The sequence below is a fragment of the Odocoileus virginianus genome, unplaced genomic scaffold (genome assembly GCF_023699985.2).
Source record: "Odocoileus virginianus isolate 20LAN1187 ecotype Illinois unplaced genomic scaffold, Ovbor_1.2 Unplaced_Scaffold_6, whole genome shotgun sequence".
Classification (NCBI taxonomy): Eukaryota; Metazoa; Chordata; class Mammalia; order Artiodactyla; family Cervidae; genus Odocoileus; species Odocoileus virginianus.
The window spans coordinates 4212484-4230236 of record NW_027224268.1 but is presented as its reverse complement, the minus strand read 5'-3'; the positions used below and the strand labels follow the sequence as shown (position 1 = coordinate 4230236).

General features: G+C 40.4%; 1 protein-coding gene and 1 non-coding gene across 2 annotated transcripts in view; one reads left to right on the top strand and one right to left on the bottom strand.

Annotated features, from left to right (window-relative positions):
- FRMPD4 (FERM and PDZ domain containing 4) overlaps positions 1–17753 on the top strand; it is a 648285-nt gene that overhangs the window by 54884 nt on the left and 575648 nt on the right. The window lies entirely within an intron of this gene.
- Positions 715–786, bottom strand: TRNAD-GUC (transfer RNA aspartic acid (anticodon GUC)). The gene has a single exon. It is a non-coding gene; the product is annotated as a tRNA-Asp (tRNA).

Below are 17753 nucleotides of genomic sequence, written 5' to 3'. Positions count from 1 at the left end.
TTTCTCCCCACACCCCCCGCCCCCAGCCCCTGGTAACTACCACTCTACTCTCTGTTTCTCCGACTTCAACTTTTTAAGGTTGCACATATAAGTGATATCATGCAGTATTTGTCTTTCTCTGACTTACTTCACTTAGCATAATGTTCTCAAGTTTCACCCTGTTTGTCACAAATGGTAGGATTCCTTCTTTCTTGTCACTGGATAATAGTCCATTATGCAGGCACACCTTATTTTATTATACTTTGCTTTATTGTGCTTTGCACATTTTCTGTTTTTTACAAATTGAGGGTTTGTGGCAGCCCTGTGTCAAGCAAATTTATCAACATCATTTTTCCAACAACATTTGCTCACTTTTTGTATCTATGTCATATTTTGGTAATTGTCACAATGTTTCATACTTTTTCATTATTATTGTATTGTTATCTATAATCAGTGACCTTTGATGTTAATTATTGTAATTGTTTTGCCATTTTTTAGCAATAACTTCTTTCTTTTTAAATGTATTTTTAATTGAAGTATAATTGATTTACAATGTACTAGTTTCTGGTGTATAGCAAAGTGATTTAGTTACACATATATATGTATTATTTTTCATATTTTTTCATTATGGTTTATTACAGGATATTGAATATAGACTTGTGCTATATTGTAGGACCTTGTTGATTTATCCTTTTTTTTTTTTTTGGCCATGCCACACAACTTGTAGGATCTTAGTTCCCTGACCAGAGATTGAACCTGGGCCATGGCAGTGACAGTGCCAAGTCCTAACCACTGGACCACCAGGGAATTCCCTATTCATTCTATATATAATAGTTTGCATCTGCTAATCCCAAACTCCCAATCTATCCCTCTCCCCCCCCTGCCCCTTGGCAACCACAAGTCTGTTCTCTGTGTCTGTGAGTCTGTTTCTGTTTCATAGATATTTCATTTGTGTCATATTTTAGATTCCACATATAAGTGATATCATATAATATTTGTCTTTGATTTACTTCACTTAGTATGATAATCTCTAGGTCCATCCATGTTGCTGCAAATGGCATTATTTCATTCTTTTCTATGGCCAAGTAGCATTCTGTTGTATATATATGTACCACATCTTCTTTATCCATCCATTAATGGACATTTAGGCTGTTTCCATGTTTTGGCTATTAGCAATAAAGTATTTTAATTAAGGTATGTTTACATTTTAAAATGCATAATGCTATTGCACACTTAACAGACTACAGTATAGTGTAAACTTAAGTTTTGAATGCAATGGAGAACAAAAACATTCATGTGACTCACTTTACTGTGATATTTGCTTTATTGCAGTGGTTTGGAGCCAGAACCACAACACCTCTGTGTATGCCTATTTGTAGACTTCCTTGGTGGTTCAGTGATAAAGAATCAGCCTGCCAGTGCAGGACATATGGATTCAATCCCTGGGTCAAGAAGAGCCCCTGGAGGAGGACATGTCAACCCACTCCAGTATTCTTGCCTGGGAAATCGCATGGACAGAGGAGGCTGGCAGGCTATAGTCCATGGGATCACAAAGAGTCAGACATGACTTAGCAACTAAGCAACAACAAATGCCTACTTGTGTGTGTGTATACATATACAGACATATACATCTCCACATCATCTTTATTGGTTCATCTGTTGTGGATGAACACTTAAGTTGTTTCCATACATTGGCTATTGTGAATAATCCTTCATTGAATATGGGTGTGCCAATATCTCTTTGAGATTCTGTTTCCATTCTCTATGGATACATGTCCAAGAAGTGGGATTGCTGGAACATATGATAGTTCTTTTTTAATTTTTTTGAGAAACCTCCATACTGTTCTTCACAGTGGCTGCACCAATTTACATTCCCACCAACAGTGCATAGTATCCCCTCTTCTCCACATCCTCACCAATACTTGTCATCTCTTGTCTTTTCAAAGATAGTCATTCTAGCAGATGTGAGGTCATATCTCATTCTGGTTTTGATATGCATTTATTTCCCTTACAATTTGCTATGTCAAGCACTTTTTAATGTACCTGTTGACCATGTATCTTTTTTGGAGAAATGTCTATTCAGGTCCTTTGCCCAGGTTTAAAATGGTCTATTTGTTTTCTGCTTATTGAGTTGTATGAGTTATTTTTATATTTTGGTTATTAACCCCTTATCAGGTATATGATTTACAAATTGTTCTCCCATTCCATAGATTGCCATTTGATTTTGTCGAGAGCCTCTTTGCTGTGCAGAACTTTTTAGTCCCGCTTATTTACTGATATAGTCCCACTTATTTATTTTTGCTTTTGTTGCTTGTGCTTTTGGTGTCATATCTATGAAATTGCTGCCAAAGATAAATGTCAAGGAGCTTTTCTCCTATGCTTTTTTCCTAGGAATTTTATAGTTTCAGGTCTCATGTTTGCATTTAATGCATTCCAAGTTAATTTTTGTGAGTGCTATAAGATAGCAGTCCAACTTCATTCTTCTACATATGATTACCCAGTTTCCCCAGCTTCCCAGCACCATTTATTGAAGAGACACTTCTTTCCTCATCTAGTATTTTTAGCCTCCTTATCAAATATTAGTTAATCATGTATGCAAGGGTTTACTTATGGGCTCTTAATTCTGTTCCATTGGTGTATGTGTCAAATTTTTATGCCAATATCACACTGTTTGGATTACTGTAGCTTTGCAGTATGGTCTGAAATCAGGAAATGTGATGCCCCCAGCTTTGTTCTTCTTTCTCAAGATTGCTTCAGCTATTTGGGGGTCTTTTGTGACTCCATACACATTTTTGGATTGTTTTTATATTTCTGTGGAAAATGTTAGTAGAACTTTTATAGGGATTGCATTGAATCTATGGATGCCTTTGGGTAGTAAAGACATTTTAGCAATATTAATTATTCTGATCCATGAGCTTGGGATATGTTTCCACTTGTGTCTTCTTCAGTTTCTCTCATCAAAATTTTCAGTGTACAGATCTTTTATCTCCTTGGTTAAATTTATTCCTAAGTATTTGATTGTTTTTGATGCTATTGTGAATGGGATTGTTTTGTTTCTTTTTCACATACTTTGTTGTTAGTATATAGAAATGCAGCTGTTTTCCATATGTTGATTTTTTTATCCCACAACTTTGCTGAATTCATTGTTTAGTTCTAACAGTTTTTTGGTGACATCTTTAGGGTTTTCTATACATAAGATCATACTACCTGCAAATAAAGGTAATTTTATTCCTTCTTTTACTGTTTGGATGCCTTTATTTCTTTTTTTCACATGATTATTCTGACTAGGACTTCCAGTACTGTATTGAGTAGGAGTGATGAGAGTGGGTGAATTTAGCTCAGATGACCATTATATCTAATACTGTGGGCAGAAATCCCTTAGAAGAAATGGAGTAACCATCATAGTCAACAAAAGAGTCTGAAATGCAGTACTTGGATGCAATCTCAAAAACGACAGAATGATCTCTGTTCGTTTCCAAGGCAAACCATTCAATATCACGGTAATCCAAGCCTATGCCCCAACCAGTAACACTGAAGAAGCTGAAGTTGAACGGTTCTATGAAGACCTACAAGACCTTTTAGAACTAACACCCAAAAAAGATGTCCTTTTCATTATAGGGGACTGGAATGCAAAAGTAGGAAGTCAAGAAACACCTGGAGTAACAGGCAAATTTGGCCTTGGAGTACAGAATGAAGCAGGACAAAGGCTAATAGAGTTTTGCCAAGAGAACACACTGGTCATAGCAAACACCCTCTTTCAACAACACAAGAGAAGACTCTACACATGGACATCACCAGATGGTCAACACTGACAATCAGATTGATTATATTCTTTGCAGCCAAAGATGGAGAAGCTCTATACAGTCAGCAAAAACAAGACCAGGAGCTGACTGTGGCTCAGATCATGAACTCCTTATTGCCAAATTCAGACTTAAACTGAAGAAAGCAGGGAAAACCACTAGACCATTCAGGTATGACCTAAATCAAATCCCTTATGACTATACAGTGGAAGTGAGAAATAGATTTAAGGGACTAGATCTGATAGACAGAGAGCCTGATGAACTATGGACGGAGGTTCGTGACATTGTACAAGAGGCAGGGATCAAGACCATCCCCATGGAAAAGAAATGCAAAAAGCAAAATGGTTGTCTGAGGAGGCCTTACAAATAGCTGTGAAAAGAAGAGAAGCGAAAAGCAAAGGAGAAAAGGAAAGATATTCCTATTTGAATGCAGAGTTCCAAAGAATAGCCAGGAGAGATAAGAAAGCCTTCCTCAGCAATCAATGCAAAGAAATAGAGGAAAACAACAGAATTGGGAAAGACTAGAGATCTCTTCAAGAAAATTAGAGATATCAAGGGAACATTTCAGGCAAAGATGGGTTCGATAAAGAACAGAAATGGTATGGACCTAACAGAAGCAGAAGATAAGAAGAGGTGGCAAGAATACACAGAAGAACTGTACAAAAAAGATCTTCACGAGCCAGATAATCACAATGGTGTGATCACTCACCTAGAGCCAGACATCCTGGAATGTGAAGTCAAGTGGGCCTTAGAAAGCATCACTACGAACAAAGCTAGTGGATGTGATGGAATTCCAGTTGAGCTATTTCAAATCCTGAAAGATGATGCTGTGAAAGTGCTGCACTCAATATGCCAGCAAATTTGGAAAACTCAGCAGTGGCCACAGGACTGGAAAAGGTCAGTTTTCATTCCAATCCCTAAGAAAGGCAAAAGAATGCTCAAACTACCGCACAATTGCACTCATCTCACACGCTAGTAAAGTAATGCTCAAAATTCTCCAAGCCAGGCTTCTCAGCAATATGTGAACCGAGAACTTCCAGATGTTCAAGCTGGATTTAGAAAAGGCAGAGGAACCAGAGATCAAATTGCCAATATCCACTGGATCATCGAAAAAGCAAGAGAGTTCCAGAAAACATCTATTTCTGCTTTATTGACTATACCAAAGCCTTCGACTGTGTGGATCACAATAAACTGTGGAAAATTCTGAAGGAGATGGGAATACCAGACCACCTGACTTGCCTCTTGAGAAACCTGTATGCAGGTCAGGAAGCAACAGTTAGAACTGGACATGGAACAACAGACTGGTTCCAAATAGGAAAAGGAGTACGTCAAGGTTGTATATTGTCACCCTGCTTATTTAACTTCTATGCAGAATACATCATGAGAAACACTGGGCTGGAAGAAGCACAAGCTGGAATCAAGATTGCCAGGAGAAATATCAATACCATCAGATATGCAGATGACACCACCCTTATGGCATAGAGTGAAGAGGAACTAAAAGCCTCTTGATGAAAGTGAAAGAGGAGATTGAAAAAGTTGGCTTAAAGCTTAACATTCAGAAAACTAAGATCATGGCATCTGGTCCCATCACCTCATGGGAAATAGATGGGGAGACAGTGGAAATAGTGTCAGACTTCATTTTTTGGGCTCCAAAATCACTGCAGATGGTGATTGCAGCCATGAAATTAAAAGACGCTTACCCCTTGGAAGGAAAGTTATGACCAACCTAGATAGCATATTAAAAAGCAGAGACGTTACTTTGCCAACAAAGGTCTGTCTGGTCAAGGCTGTGGTTTTTCCAGTGGTCAGGTATGGATGTGAGAGTTGGACTGTGAGGAAAGCTGAGTGCTGAAAAATTGATGCTTTTGAACTGTGGTGTTGGAGGAGACTCTTGAGAGTCCCTTGGACTGCAAGGAGATCCAACCAGTCCATCCTAAAGGAGGTAAGTCCTGGGTGTTCATTGGAAGGACTGATGCTGAATCTGAAACTCCAATACTTTGGCCACCTCACAATGCAAAGAGTTGACTCATTGGAAAAGACCCTGATGCTGGGAGGGATTGGGGGCAGGAGGAGAAGGGGACGACAGAGGATGAGATGGCTGGATGGCATCACCGACTCAATGGACATGAGTTTGAGTAAACTCTGGGAGTTGGTGATGGACAGGGAGGCCTGGCGTGCTGCGATTCATGGGGTCACAAAGAGTCGGACACAACTGAGCGACTGAACTGACTGACTGACTGACTGACTGATGAGAGTGGGCACCCTTGCCTTGTTCCTAACCTTAGAAAGCTTTCCACATTTCACCATTAAATATGATATTAGTTGTGGGCTTGTCATATATGGCCTTTATTATGTTGAGGTGTGTGTCTTTTAAGGGCTTGCCCAGTGGCTCAGTGGTAAAGAATCTGCCTGTAATGCAGGAGACACAGGAGATGCAGGTTTGATCCCTGGGTCAGGAAGATCCCCTGGAGGAGGGTATGGCAATCCACTCCAGTATTCATGTCAGTAAAATCTCATGGACAGACGAACCTGAAAGGCTACAGTCCATGGAGTCGCAAAGTGTTGGGCATGACTGAAGTGACTGAGCACATGTGTCTTCTATATCCAATCTGTTGAGATTTTTTATAATGAAAGATGTTGAACTTTGTCTAATTATTTTTCTGCTTCTACTAAGATACATGCTTTTTGTCTTTCATTCTATTAATGTGGTATATCATATTTATTGATTTGAATGTGTTGAACATCCTTGCATCCCAGGGATAAATCCCACTTTATCATGGTATGTGATCCTTTTAATGTCCTGTTGGGTTCAATTTGAGAATATTTTGTTGAAAATTTTTGCATTTATATTCATCAGGGATATCTATATATATATTTTTCTTGTAATGTCTTTACCTGACTTTGCTATCAGGGTAAGTGCTAGCCTTATTAATAAGTTTGGAAATGTTCCCTCCTCTTCAGTTTTTTGGAAGAGTTTGAGAAGGATTGGCATTAATTCTTCTTTAAATATTTGGTAGAATTCTCCAGTGAAATCATCTGGTCTTGGAATTTTCTGTTCTGGGAGGTTTTTTTTTATATTACTGATCAAATTTCCTTATTCAGTATAGATCTGTTCAAATTTTCTTTCTTCATGATTCAGTCTTGGTAGGCTATATGTTTCTAGGAATTTATCCATTTCTTCTAGATTATCCATTTTATTGGCATATAATTGTTTGTAGTAATCTCTTGTGATCCTTTGTATTTCTGTAGTATCAGTTGTAAAGTCTCCTTTTTCATTTCTGATCTTGAATCATCTCTTTTCTTCTGAGTTAGGCTAGCTAAAAGTTTTTCAACTTTATCTTTTTTAAAAAAGTTCTTATTTTTGCTGATCTTTCTAATGTTTTTTTCTGGCCTCTATTTCACTTATTTCTGTTCTGATCTTTTGCTATTTTATTCCTTCTGCTATCTTTGGACCAAGTTTGTTCTTGTTTTTCTAGTTCCTTGAGGTATAAAGGTAGGTTGTTTATTTGATGATTTTTTTCTTTATGTAGGCATTTATAATTATAAAATTCCATCTTAGAACTGCTTTTGCAGCATCCCATAGGTTTTATTTTTCATTTTTTTAGCTTTTTATTTTGTATTGGGGTATAGCTGATTAACAGTGTTGTGATAGTTTCAGGTGAACAGCAAAGGGACTCAGCCATACATATACATGTATCCATTCTCCCACAGTCTCTCATCCCATCCAAGCTGCCACATGACATTGAGCAGAGTTCCATGTACTATACAGTAGGTCTTTGTTGGTTATCCATTTGAAATATAGCAGTGAGTACATCACCTTCCCAAAGTCCCTAACCATCCCTCCCTCCATCCCTCCTCCCACCCCCTACAATCATAAATACTTTCTCTAAACTATGAGTGTCTGTTTTGTAAGTAAGTTTTTTTTGTATCGTTTCTTTTTAGATTCTACATATAAGGGATTTCATGCAGTATTTCTCCTATCCCATAGGTTTTAATATGGTATACTTCCATTTTCATTTCTTTTAAGATATTTCTTGAATTTTCTTTGGATTTCTTCTTTGACCTTTGGCTGTTCAGGGGCATGTAATTTAATCTCAACATATTCATGAATTGTTCAGCTTTCCTCCAATTAGAATGTTTTTTTTTTTCTATTGCTTTGTAACAAATTACCACAAACTTAGTGGCTTAAAACAATACACCTGTGTTATCTTACAGTTTCTGTGGATCCAGAGTCTAGGTGTGGATAAGCTCTGTCCTCTGCTCATTGTCTCACGAGGCTGCCATTGTATATCAGCTGGGCTGCCTTACCTTGCTGAAGTCCTCTTCCAAACTCACCTAGTTGTTGGCAGAATTATTTCTTGGTACTGTGGAACTGAGGTTGCCAAATTTCTTACTGATGCCAGCTCACTTTCAGAGGCTGCTTGCATTCCTTGCCATGAGGCCATCTCACAACATGGCAGCTTACTTTTTCAAGGCCAAGAAGGGAAAGTCTGTCACTCCAACCTTCTAAGATGGACTCTTATTGAATATCCCATCACCTTTGCCTTGTAACGTAACTGAAAGGAGTGACATCTCACTATCTTTGCCACATTCCGTTGGTTAGAAGCAAATCATAAGTCCTACTTGTACCCAGGAGGGTGTTATGCAAAGGTGTGAGTCTTTGAGGGTCACCTTAGGGTATGTCCAGCAAAAGCACCAAGGGCCTAAGGATGGGAGGTCAGGGTGAGTGGTGAGGGGCTAAGCGGCTAGGGCAAAATCAGAGAGAAAAGAGAAGTTCAGAATATGGCACAACAGGCTTTCCAGGCCAATTCCCCTCTTTTATAACTGAACTCAGATCTATGCTGCTCTGAAGCTTGTATTTAATGTACAAGTTTATGCACTCAGCGCTCTCCTCTTAGAATTCCTTGCTCATTGTTGTTATCACCCAGGGTCAGCATCGAGATTCAGGAGGCCTCCCAGGTAGACGGATTTGTTTACCCAGGCTGGGTTATGTAATACTTTGGCCTCTTTTGTAGCTTCACCTCCTTCTGGCATCAGTATGCACTAAGCAGGGAAGAGATACAAAAGCCTTGTTCAAGGAGAAACAAAAAATACCCACATCGTTAATTTAAACATGTTTTCCTTGAATACAAAAATATAGATTTTTTTGGCCTTCAAAATGACAAGGCAAAAAACTGCTGCTTGTAAAATTTTTCTCATTCTTTCCCCCAAAGCACGTTAACAGTCCTATAGCACAATGTACCATGTAATTACTAACCAGTACTAGGTTAGGATTCTTCTGTTCAGCTACAGAAATTAGCATGTACATATAATCTGAGAGAAACAATTGGCTGCAAAGAAAATTAAGAAATGTATCCTCTCCTATTGGATTCCTGCCAAGTTTTCATGGAGAAGTGTATGGATAGCGAACTCCTGGGGCCTTTGCTGCAGGCATCCATCTTTTTTTGTACTCCAGTGATGGTCAGCTGCCCTAGGAGAGTGTAAACTCTGGACCTTCCCTGTGGAGCCTACTAACTCCTAACCAACATAGGGGACAGGAGTGCAGCTGGGAGTCAGGGGCTCTGGGACCACGCTCTCGCCTTAACTGTGAATTGGCTGCATGGTGTCAGACCAACAGCTTGACTCTTAAGCATCAATTTTCTTTCTTGTGAAGTTCTTTCCAATTCTCAGGTGCTGAGCTCTGTGTAAAGAATGACATGTTCTAGTGTGTTTAGCAAAAGACTGGAGGTGGTGAACTGATCTGGAGAATGAAAGGGTTTGTGACAGTGCAAGCAGAAAAATGGTTCTTATGGGTTATGAGTTGGTCTCTCCAGGAAATGGTGACTTTTGTTATCTAAATACCATGTACAAAACAAAAAGCAGTGTCTGGAAATAAAGGAGAATATTGATACTTTACTCCTTTTTAAATCAACCAAATTAATTTTAACTTGATATGGAAGAACAGTCTACGTATTGAAGAGGGAGTATATTTTAATCACATAGCTCAATGAATTTTCACAAATTGAACACATTCACCAACACTCAGATTAAAAAATAGAATATTAGCAGTCTTCTCTGAGAAGACCCACTCATACTCCCCTCTCCAAGAATAACAGTTTTCTTAACTTCTAACAGCATAGGTTTGTTTCACTAGGATCTGTGCTATATTATACTGGATCAGATGCTAAGTACCTTCTCCGACTGGCTTCCCTCACTCGACATTGTGAAATTCATCCGTATTAATGAGATATTATATGTTGTTCCTTTTCTTTGTCGTGTCATATTCTATAAGAAGAATATAGGTGTTTCTTGATTCATTCTGCTATGTATCAACATTTAGGTGGTTTCCAGCTTTGGGCTATTATGAATGGTGTTACTATAAGTATTCTAATTCTTACCTTTGATTAATCTGTGTGTGTATTTCTGTGGAAAATAAACCAAAAAGTGGATTGCTGAGTCATGGGATGTACTTTTGTTGAGATTTTATAGATACTGCTGAACAGTTTTACAAAATAGTTCTATCAATCTGTGGTCCTGTCCAGTGTGTGTGAAAATTCAGTTGCTGTACTCCTTGCTCTTCATCTTTTTTGTTTTAGACATTCCGATGGGTAAGTCATGATAGCAACATAAGGTTTTAATGTGCATTTCCCTGATAACTCATGCAGTTGAGTATTTTCTCATATGTTTGTTGACCATTTGGATAAACTCCTGTGAGCTATTTGTTTAAGTTTTTCATCTGTTTAACCATGATGTTGTTTGCTTCTTCAACGATTTGTAGAATTATATCTATATCTGTTTACATTAATCCTTCTTTCTTTTTTTTTGGCATTGAACAATTATTCTAATTGCAGCATAATGTAGCAGCTAAACATACAGTTTCTGGAGAGAGACTGTATGAATTTAAATCCTGCCTCCACCACTTACTAGAAATGTGACCTTGGACAAGTTGCTTAATCTTTGTAACCCTCAATTTCCTTACCTTTAAGTTGGTTTCATAGTACTTTCTACCTCATGTGCTCAGTTGCTCAGTCATGTCCAACTCTTTGCCACCCCATGGACTGTAGCCTGCCAGGCTCCTCTGTCCATGGGATTTTCCAGGCAAGAATACTGGAGTGGGTGGCCATTTCCTTCTCCAGGGGACTGCCTCATAGGGTTGTGTGGATACATAATTTAATTATGGGAGTCCTTTATTGAATATAGGTACTGTAAACAGTGTAATTTTTAATTAATTAGTTTGGTGCCTACTACAGGCTTCTCTAAGCATAGTGCAAAAGGAGATACACATGAGAAACACAAGGTAAGGTCATTGCCACAAATCATTTAACATTTGATTGGGAAACAAGGCAGCCACATGAGCAGGCATTGAGTAACAGCTGCAGTGGGTATGGTGTGAAAAGCCTTGTTGAGACATGAAGTCCTCTGAACCCTTCTGGAATTTGAAGAAGTAGTTTGGAGAACATGCCAAGGGTCATGAGAAGAAAAGAAGTACCTATGCTGATTACTTTGCCAACAAAAAGGTCTGTCTAGTCAAAGCTATGGTTTTTCCAGTAGTCATGTATGGATGTGAGAGTTGGACTATAAAAAAGCTGAGCACTGAAGAACTGATGCTTTTGAACTGTGGTGTTGGAGAAGACTCTTGAGAGTCCCTTGGACTGCAAGGAGATCCAACCAGTCCATCCTAAAGGAAATCAGTCCTGAATATTCATTGGAAGGACTGATGCTGAAGCTGAAACTCCAATACTTTGGCCACCTGATGCGAAGAACTGACTCATTGGAAAAGACCCTGATGCTGGGAAAGATTGAAGGCAGGAGGAGAAGGGGACAACAGAGGATGAGATGGTTGGATGGCATCACTGACTCGATGGACATGAGTTTGAGTAAGCTCTGGGAGTTGGTGATGGACAGGGAAGCCTGGCGTGCTGCAGTCCATGGGGTCACAAAGAGTCGGACACGATTGAGCGACTGAACTGAACTGAACTGAACTGGTGCTAATACCTGGAGAATAAACACGAATTGGAGAATCTCAAACAACCCTAGCACATGCTAGCAGGCAGGCAAGAATTTCATTTACTCCTGTAAAATGAGGCTCCAAGTCTAGTCACAGTGAGGGATTTGTGATGGGGCTGTATACACATCCAGGCCCACTTGAATGTGTTTTATTACCTGAAAGCCTTCCTTTTTAGGAGTTTAAAAAATAAGACAAGGAAGGAGGCAATGAAAAAAAGAAAGCATAGCCTTCCTTCATCTGAAGTGACCACAAAGTACTCAATCAGTTTTACTACAGATTTGTATTTCTCTTGCTGGGTTTTCCATCAGATACTTTAAGCTCACATTTTGCAATGGCCTTTGATTCTCTCCTTTCTTTGAAATTAGCTCATCAAGTATTAGTGAGAGATTATTTAAGGAAGGAGACTAATAAGTTTATTGAGATATGAGAGATTTTATTCTTTTCTGGGCAGACTTTACTGATATATAAATCAGTCCCTTAAAAGGTAAGATCACCATGTCTTCTTTGTTTCTCCTTGAAGAGTATTATAATGGCAAACACGTATTGAGTGCCTACAACATTCACAGAACTGTTCAGAGCACATCCCATGTCTTTATTCATTTAATCCTCACAACAACCCTGGGAGTTTGGCACCATTATCATCAGCCCTACTGACAGATTAGGAAGGTGAAGCACCAGGAGGTTCAAGGACCTTGCTGCAAAATGTACTGGTGATAAGCTGAACTAGAATTTAAAAACAAGAAGCCTGACTCCAGAATCTATCTGTGCTATAAACCAGGTATCTCACAGCTTTGTCTACAAAAGGCCAGATAGTACACATTTTAGGCTTGGTGGGCCATACAATCTCTGCCACAACTACTCAACTCAGCCTTTGTAGTGTGAAAGCAGGTGTAGATAACATGGAAATGATGACCATGTCTGTGTTTTGACAAAACTTAATTTACAAAAGCAAGGGATGGATTTGACCCATGAACCATGATTTGCCTGAGCTTCCCAGGTGGCGCTAGTGGTAAAGAACCCATCTGGCTAATGCAGGAGACATAAGAGATGTGGGTTTGATCCTTGGGTCAGGAAGATCCCCTGGAGGAGGGCATGGCAACCCACTCCAGTATCCTTGCCTGGAGAATCCCATGGACAGGGGAGCCTGGTGGGCTACAGTCCACGGGGTCACACAGAGTCGGACACAACTGAAGTGACTTAGCACACACACATGCACCATGATTTGCCAAACGTCTACGGTAAACTACACAGCACAAAGATAAATAAGGAGATGTACACAAATGTTTTAAGTCAGGTCTGCTTTTACTGCTATTTCCTGTTTCCTGGTCAGACATCAGTGGTTCTCCACTTGGGGTGATTGTTCCTTCCTGAGGATATTTGGCAATGTCTACAGACATTTTTGTTTATCACAGCTGGGGGATTGCTGTTTGTCTCATCTGTACAGGCCATGGATAATGTTCAAAATGTGTAGGGTAGCCACCTAGAGTAAAGAATTACGTGGCCCTGGATGTCAACTGTGCCGAGCTTGAGAAACCCTCAACTAATCAAGTCCATCTTTCAGCCTATAGAGTGTTCCTTCTTCTCTGTTTCTCTCAGCATGATAATACGCTTCTCTCTTACTGCCCCCTAGGTATTGATAGATCAACCCTTGCAAATAACAGCAATGATGATGGTGGTGGTGGTGGCAGTGGCGGTGACAGCTGACATCTATTGAGCACCCATTATGGATTGGATAATTATACATATAATATGCTGCTTTTAAAATATCCTGTTTCACTCTAAAATAAATTCATAAGTAGGGATTATGATTTTGTTTCTTCACTAAGAAATACAAATGCTTATATGCAAAGCCTGGCTCTTTCCATTCTGCCTCACTGCCTCATTCTTATAATGAATTACATCTTTGGAAATAGGATTTCAAGATTTGGACAGCCCCCATGAGCACCAGCTGTGCCTAGAAAACAGTGCTAGGTTTTGTGTCTTCAGTTTTTATTTGTAAGATCTCTTTTCTAACCATCATTAACTCGAAAATAGCTTTGGTGAAAGTCTGGGATTGAAAAATGGATGTTTGCCTCCTTTTTCCACATCAGGAAATAAGGTCAATGGTCAACCCCATGCCTTCTCTGTTGATAATAGCTTTTTGCCTTCCATTAGTACATGCAGGCATTTTCCCTTTCCATTGCTTTATCTCCTGCTTAATTTGCCTTGGGATCGAGCTCCCGCTGACCAGAAAGGGAGTAACCTGTGGACACAGGTTGAAAAGAGAAAGAGAGCTGAAGAGCAGAGCAAATATGAACCCAGGAGGAGGCATAAACATGAGATTAGAGCAACAGCCCGAAGGCCAAACAGGAAAGGCAATGCAGCTTGAGGCTTATGAGCCTCACTCCCATCTCATTGTGCTGCCTTAGTTGTGTCCATTCATCCAGCAAACATTCATTGAGTCCCATGCTGCATGCCTGGCAGGCTTCTAGGTGCTGGGACACAGCAGTGACCAAGACAGACAAAAGCACAGACTCAAAGAGCCGATGAAGTAGAAGTAGCTTGTATAGTATAAGAAAGGCAACAAGAATTATGGAGAAAAATAAATCAGCACAAAGGATGCAGAGTGCTGGAAGGGAGACTACAGGTTGCCAGTGAGGTGGTCAGAATAAGTCTTCTTGTAAAGCTGACTTCTGGCAAATTTGGAGGAGGTGAGAGAGCAAGCCATTGGGATATCTAGGGGGAAAGTTCCAGAGGAGGGAACCACATGGGTTTAGACCCTGAGAATGAATAGTACATGGTAAATTGGAGGAGCAGTAAGGAGGCTGGAATGGAGTAAGCCAGGGAAAAAGGTCAGAGAGGTGAGTGAGGAAAAGACCAGCCAGTATACTATTTATAGGTCATGGAAAGAGTGGTGGCTTTTTTTCTTTTCCATCATAGTTTATTACAGGATACTGAATATAGTTGCTTGTGTTATGCAGTAGGACCTTGTTGTTTATTCATTGTATGTATTCTAGTTTGCATTGGCTGACTTAAAACTCAGTATTCAAAAAACTAAGATCATGGCATCCAGTCCCATCACTTCATGGCAAATAGATGGGGAAACAATGGAAACAGTGACAGACTTTATTTTCTTGGGCTCCAAAATCACTGCAGATGGTGACTGCAGCCATGAAATTAAAAGACACTTGCTCCTTGGAAGAAAAGCTATGACAAACCTAGACAGCATATTAAAAAGCAGAGACATCACTTTGCTGACAAAGGTCCATCTAGTCAAAGCTATGGTTTTTCCAGTAGTCATGTATGGATGTGAGAGTTGGACCATAAAGAAAGCTGAGTGCCAAGGAATATGTGTTTTTGAACTGTAATGTTGGAGAAGACTCTTGAGGGTCCCTTGGACTGCAGGGAGATCCAACCAGTCAACTTTCAATATTCATTGGAAGAACTGATGCTAAAGCTGAGGCTCCAGTACTTTGGCCACCTGATGTGAAGAACTGACTCATTGGGAAAGACCCTGATGCTGAGAAAGATTGAAGGCAGAAGGAGAAGGGGATGACAGAGGATGAGATGGTTGGATGGCATCACTGACTCAATGGACATGAGTTTGAGCAAGCTCCAGGAGTTGGTGATGGACAGGGAAGCCTGGTGTGCTGTCCATGGGGTCGCAAAGAGTCGGACACAACTGAGTAACTGAACTGAACTGAATCCCAAGCTCCTTATTTATTCCTCCCCCTCCTTCCCACTTTGGTAACCATAAGTTTGTTTTCTTTGTCTATGAATCTGTTTCTGTTTAGTGAGTTTATATTATTTTCTTTGGATTCCACATATAAGTGATATCATATGATATTTGTCTTTGACTTACTTCACTTAGTATGATTAATCTCTAGGTCCATCCATGTTGCTGCAAGTGGCATTATCTCATTCTTTTTTATGGCCAAGTAGTATTCCATTGTGTATATGGATCACACCTTCCTCATCCATTCATCTGTTGATGTGCAGGGTTGAGGCTTTTACTCTGGGCAAGATGGGAAATCATTTGGAGGGTTATGAGCAGAGGAGTGATAAGTGCTGAATTCTTTGAAAAATGGATCCTTCCAGATGCTGAGTTGAGAATGTCCATTTCATGGGAAGAGAAGGCTCTAGTTATATCAATGTCTTTCTCCTTTGAGACTCTGTCTCCTTTTACCTGCCAAACCAAAAAACAATCACCTCTTTGAGAGTCGATTTGGGACTTAGAACAGTGGTCTTTATCCAAATCTCAAGACCAGGAGAGACATTAACAACCCTCTCAACCTGTTCTCCCATTTTCCTGGTAGAAAACCAAAGACATTTTATTGTTATTGAATGTTTACTGGGAGCCCACAGTCTGCTCAGCTTTGCAGTAGTTGCAGACAAAAGCTTGACAAAAGAAGTCTACCAGATGAGCAAACCGACAATTCTGAAAGGGCGTATGTAGTATAATAGAGGTGCACTTGGTACTCCTGAGGTACAGAGAAGAGACACCCAACTCATGCTGGATATCAGGGAAGTCTTCCTGGATGAGGGAACCAGAAATCAGTGTCCTGTTTCAATTCTGTACTGGGACCTCAGCCTAGCCAGCTCCCCTGCCTCATCTGTTGAGTCCTCTCCTTTCTATAACATGGTACCTTCTAGGAGGCAGAAAACTACATTCATGTGGCAAGAAATCCTAAACACTGAGAGTTTATGCTCCTGTTTCTTAGAGAAAAGGCAGCTCAGAAGCTGAAATTGGTCCTGTCATTCCTGTGACAGAGTCATAGATTGAGAGGAGTAATAAAGAGACTTCAAAGATTATAGCCCTTTGGCTCTCCAAAACTTGTCCATTGCAGTGGCCATCACCACCTGGCATCCAGACTTGGTTTTCTAGAGGGTGGTAGGGATAGTTCTGAGAATAATTAATATAATGCTGTTTATTCAGAAAGTCTCTGAAAGACCAGGAGAGTAGCAATTTAACAAATGCAACAATAAATACAAATCAACTTCCCTGTCGTTGACTTTTCTGTTTCCCTCTGCACACCTCAAACAGTGTATTGGCATTAATTAATTCACTCAACAAGTTTGAGTGAGACCGGTGAGTATCAATACTACCCCACATTTTACAGAAGACAGACTGGAGTAGAGCTCGCCCCTAGCCCCAACTCTGGGACAGGCACAGTGGAGTTTCCCTGGTTTTCTAGATTCCCCTTTGAATTCCGTCTTCGTACCTTTCCATGTTCACCTGGTATATCCTCACTTCCAGAGGCTCAACGCTGTGCCCACCACCATTTCCCAGACTTGCCAGTCAATGAGCTGCCCATCTTGACCTTACCTGTGGCAGAGCCCAGCTCATCTGTTCAACTGACTTCATAATCAGGGGTAGGGCTGGGGGTGTTAGGTGTTAAGTGTCTAGCCTCCGGGTCAGATTGAACTCTGCTGCCAGCATTCATCACCTTGTGCATATGGGTGGGTTACTTAACAATTCTGTGCCCATTTCCCCACATATTATTAACACAGGCATAACCAGACTGCTTGCCTTCTAGGTTTGTTGCATACATTAAATGAAAGAATACACAGAAAAATGATTCTGGGGCCAGGCTGTCTGGGTTCAAATCCCAGTTCACCACTTTGTTGCTGTGAAACATTCTCTATGCTTTGGTCTCAGCATTTCCTATCGTAAGAATTATTGGGAAATTCTGATGAGCTTAAAGGGACATGCCTTGGGGCTTCCCTGGTGACTCTGTGGTAAAGAATCCACCTGCCATTGCCAGAGACACAGATTCGATCCCTGATCCAGGAAGATCCCATGGACTCTGACAACTGAACCTGCGCTCCAGAGTCCAAGAGCTGCAACTACTGAGGCCACAGACTGCAACGGCTGAAGCCCGCACGCCCTAGAGCGCATGCTCCACAGGAGAGCCCACTGCAGTGAGAAACCTGCGCACCTCGATCAGAGAGCAGCCCCAGTCGCAACTAGAGAAAAGCCTGCGCAGCAACCAAGACCCACCACAGCC